The sequence below is a fragment of the Acipenser ruthenus genome, chromosome 44 (assembly GCF_902713425.1).
Source record: "Acipenser ruthenus chromosome 44, fAciRut3.2 maternal haplotype, whole genome shotgun sequence".
Lineage (NCBI taxonomy): Eukaryota > Metazoa > Chordata > Actinopteri > Acipenseriformes > Acipenseridae > Acipenser > Acipenser ruthenus.
In genome coordinates, this window is record NC_081232.1 from 10,002,651 (window position 1) to 10,007,650 (window position 5,000).

The following is a 5,000-nucleotide window of genomic DNA, read 5'->3' on the forward strand; positions in this document are numbered from 1 at the left end:
AACTTTTTAAAAAGTGTAAAGCACTCCCTGTGGCTCTCAACAATGCCATCTCTCTAAGGACTGCAGGTACACCAGAGTCAAACTGAGTCAAGCAGACCAGCGTTTGGGCTCTAGTGCCTTCATCAGCGTTATTGAAACTAAACTGAGTCAAGCAGACCAGCGTTTGGGCTCTAGTGCCTTCATCAGTGTTACTGAAACTAAACTGAGTCAAGCAGACCAGCGTTTGGGCTCTAGTGCCTTCATCAGCGTTACTGAAACTAAACTGAGTCAAGCAGACCAGCGTTTGGGCTCTAGTGCCTTCATCAGCGTTATTGAAACTAAACTGAGTCAAGCAGACCAGCGTTTGGGCTCTAGTGCCTTCATCAGCGTTATTGAAACTAAACTGAGTCAAGCAGACCAGCGTTTGGGCTCTAGTGCCTTCATCAGCGTTATTGAAACTAAACTGAGTCAAGCAGACCAGCGTTTGGGCTCTAGTGCCTTCATCAGCGTTATTGAAACTAAACTGAGTCAAGCAGACCAGCGTTTGGGCTCTAGTGCCTTCATCAGCGTTATTGAAACTAAACTGAGTCAAGCAGACCAGCGTTTGGGCTCTAGTGCCTTCATCAGCGTTACTGAAACTAAACTGAGTCAAGCAGACCAGCGTTTGGGCTCTAGTGCCTTCATCAGCGTTACTGAAACTAAACTGAGTCAAGCAGACCAGCGTTTGGGCTCTAGTGCCTTCATCAGCGTTACTGAAACTAAACTGAGTCAAGCAGACCAGCGTTTGGGCTCTAGTGCCTTCATCAGCGTTACTGAAACTAAACTGAGTCAAGCAGACCAGCGTTTGGGCTCTAGTGCCTTCATCAGCGTTACTGAAACTAAACTGAGTCAAGCAGACCAGCGTTTGGGCTCTAGTGCCTTCATCAGTGTTATTGAAACTAAACTGGATTTTTTTTAAATTAATAAATTGCTGTGCAGCATTGCATAAAGTTACTTGCCTGCTTATACTGTTTCACTGTCGTTGTCTTATCTGTATTTTATTGGTGTCTACTTATTTAGTTGTTCACTCACCCAGCTTCGAGGTGCGTCCCTCCCAGGAACCCGTACTTGTCGGTCTTCCTGAACGTCATGCCGTTGATTTCCGAATCGGACCCCATCGAACTGGCGTCATCCCCCAGCCCGAAGCCGGCTAGCGACTCCTGCGTCCCGGACATCATACTGACCGAATCCAGGTGACAGCTCATCGAGTCCGCGGCCATGGGCTTCCTCCCGCCCAAGTACCCGGGAAGCAGCGACACCGAGGAGGAGAGCTTGCTCGACGCCGGGCCCAGCAGGCTGGAAACGGAACCGAGCGCCGGGTCCATGCGCAGAGACGGCGGCGGGAAACGGGGCTCGGGCATGGGGGTGACTTTCACTGGCTCCGGCTCCGGCTCCGGCTCCGGGGCCGGCTGTCCGTTTCGCGCTTGCTCAGTCGACTTGTCCGCCTCCGGATCTTTTTCAGTCCGCGGTTCCGTGCAGGCGACCTCGGTCGCGGTCGCTGCGGTTAGCGGTCTCCCCTCGGTGTCTCTCGGGGGCTGAGCAGCGAGCATCGCCGGGCTGCTATACAGCGTCGATTTGGGCGCAACCGGCGGGCGGCTGTTTTGGTTTGCTGGCTGCTGCTTGCTCGGGCTCAGAGACACCAAACTGGGTTTGGGTCCGGTGGGTAAAGGCGGAGGGGTCCGGGTACTGGTTCCTGTTCCGGTTAACGCGGGCCCAGAACCGGCTGGTTGCGTGGCAACCGGGCTCGCAGTGAAAATGTCAGCCATGTCGGATAAGTGTATTTACGGTTATATCGGCTGATATTATTATTATTATTATTATTATTATTACTACAACACTGTCTACCGCGGAACAGTACGGAGATGAGGCTAGAGTCGTTACCTACCTGAAATTGAACAATATGACCTCTTATACAGAGTCTGTCTATAACTATATAAATAATAAACAGAAATATTGTACTTAATGGTCACCAGAATCGCTGGGAAACAAATTCGAAATGTAAATATATTACAAGTTCCCCCATTATTATTATTATTATTATTATTATTATTATTATTATTACTAATAAATACCGCTTTGCTTTTGCACTGTATTGATATTAAAAAATGTTAATTTGACGCACCTGCTGCACACCCGCCTCGTTTAACTAGCGGGCGTTTTTCGGCATCGCTAAACCTTGCATGCAATATCATCCCTTTCCTATCTAAACGGTGTTTATTAATTTTGTTACCCGGTGTAATCATTTAAGCTGTCGGTATTATAAAGCACACTCAGACGGCCTGAGAAAAACACGCTAAAACGGGACGATAACAAGACAGTTTCTGCATATAACGGTATACCCACGTCGAGTTGCAATAACGAATCGATCTCTCTGAATTTAGGCGATTATTTTATTTATTTTTGGATCACTCTGGCGTCGTTATTTATTTGCTTGCAATGCGTCTCTGCCCTGCGCCGGTCCGTCGGTCGGTCTGTCTGTCAACCGGACTCGCACCGCAAGGCAACAACAACGCTTTTGTGGATATAAATATGTGTTTAAAACACACAGAACCAGTATAACCTGACTGATAACACACTAAAAAAATGTACGCAGTTTCGGATCCGCTTATCCGATCAACAGAACTTCCCTACGCTAGGCGAAAACACACAGCTAGGCCCCACGGAACCCCGACCTCGCCTACCCACGACAGCCGGATTCGGCGCGCCCCAAGCCGGCAGACTGCCTCTCTTGCTGCCGCCGGTTCTCGCTTTTTTTTTTTTATTTTGTCTTCTCCTTCCTCCCTTCACTCCCCCCGCTGTTCCCGTTGATGTCTGTGGGGACGGGGGGGGGGGAGGCTGGGGACGCTTCGTTATAGCGTGTCCTCGGATTCCTCTTCCAGCATCATCGCTGTCCTGTCTCTCGGTAGCTGTCTTCTTTTTTTTTTCTTTTCCTTTTTTTTGTTTTTGATAACAGTATTATATATAAATCTGTATATGTGAATTCTCCAGGATATATCGTACGATGCACAGACAGCACACCCCTTCAATAGCGGTACGGTCTGTAATGCATTTCCGACTGACAGCAGCGTGCGCGCCCCCCGACGGTCACACGCTCTCGCTCTCACTGACGTGCGCGCCCCCCGACGGTCACACTCTCGCTCTCTCAGGGACGTGCGCGCCCCCCGACGGTCACACTCTCTCGCTCTCTCAGGGACGTGCGCGCCCCCCCCGACGGTCACACAATTCAATTCAATTCAAATTGGCTTTATTGGCATGACACGGGGCAGCAGTGTGGAGTAGTGGTTAGGGCTCTGGACTCTTGACCAGAGGGTCGTGGGTTCAATCCCCAGTGGGGACACTGCTGCTGTACCCTTGAGCAAGGTACTTTACCTAGATTGCTCCAGTAAAAACTCAACTGTATAAATGGGTAATTGTATGTAAAAATAATGTGATATCTTGTAACCATTGTAAGTCGCCCTGGATAAGAGCGTCTGCTAAGAAATAAATAATAATAATAATAAAAATAATTGTGTTGCCAAAGCACATACATGGCATAACCGACTCAAATATACAGACAAAGAATTTTTCTTAATACTAACAGTATCCCTCCTCCCTCTATATTAATACAGTAAACAGAATCCCTCCCTTCCCCTCTATATCAAACAGTACCCCCTCCCCCCCTCTATATTAAACAGAATCCCCCCTCCCTCCCTCTATTAAACAGAATCCCCCCTCCCTCCCTCTATTAAACAGAATCCCCCCTCCCTCTATTAAACAGAATCCCCCCCTCCCTCAATTAAACAGAATCCCCCTCCCTCCCTCTATTAAACAGACACTCTCTCGCTCTCTCAGGGACGTGCGCGCCCCCCGACGGTCACACTCTCTCGCTCTCTCAGGGACGTGCGCGCCCCCCCAGGCTACACGGCCACACCCTGAGGCGTGCGGGCTTTGATATTTACCGTATCTTCAAGAATTGAAGCGCAGCGCTAACAACTCACTGCCCCCACAAACACCAAAAAAAAATAACGTTTTTGCTTATATTCTAAATAATACATTATTGTGTTTTTTTTAACGCTTTCTGTTTCATCTCTGAAGAAAAAAAACCGACGTAAAAAAAAGTGATATTTTCGAAATTTAACGTGAAATATTTACTGTACTACTATTATGGCTTCCGGTAGCCTTTTTTTTTAATTTCTTTGGTTGCACGATGTTGAATAAAATGTCTAAATTATGTTCATATAGTTTTTTGTTTTTTTTTTAATTATGTCTCAATCCTAAAATTCTAGGTTGATGCTAAACCTTTTGGCCGCATTTCATTTTATAGATTTGTTACTACTGTGTACAGGGTTGTCAACTGTCCCTTATTTACCGGGACTCTCCCGTTTTTTAGGACACCTCTCGGACAACTCCTGGGATAAACTTTCACCCATATTTTGATTTTAAAGTCGTTAAACTTTTAATATCTGCAAAAAGTCATCTCTACAGGGCAGCGGTGTGGAGTAGTGGTTAGGGCTCTGGACTCTTGACCGGAGGGTCTTGGGTTCAATCCCAAGTGGGGGGGACACTGCTGCTGTACCCTTGAGCAAGGTACTTTACCTAGATTGCTCCAGTAAAAACCCAACTGTATAAATGGTTAATTGTATGTAAAAATAATGTGATATCTTGGAACAATTGTAAGTCTCCCTTGATAAGGGCGTCTGCTAAGAAATAAATAATAATACGTGGCATGTTTTAGGACCCAGGGGAGTCCTGTGGCAGGCATGCATTCCGCGCGGCAGGGTTTAGAAACGGTACCACGAAATGCTCCTGTCAGGACCACTGAGGAAGTCAGCACATCCGGTCATTTTTTATTTTATTTTTTTGTAAAGTAACAAAAACGCCTCTTCACTGCCAAACATGAACTACTTTCGAGGTGTAATGGCTGCAGTGTAGGATACTGACCTTGGGTTTAGGGTTTCGGTGTGTTGGGAGAGGATTATGCTTCGTTTTTATTAACAATAATG

At 47.0% G+C, this 5,000-nt stretch overlaps 1 pseudogene; it reads right to left on the reverse strand.

Moving 5' to 3' along the window:
* Nucleotides 1-3,121, reverse strand: part of LOC117399082 (TBC1 domain family member 10A-like) — a 23,149-nt pseudogene extending 20,028 nt beyond the window's left edge.
* Nucleotides 3,122-5,000: the final 1,879 nt, after the last annotated feature.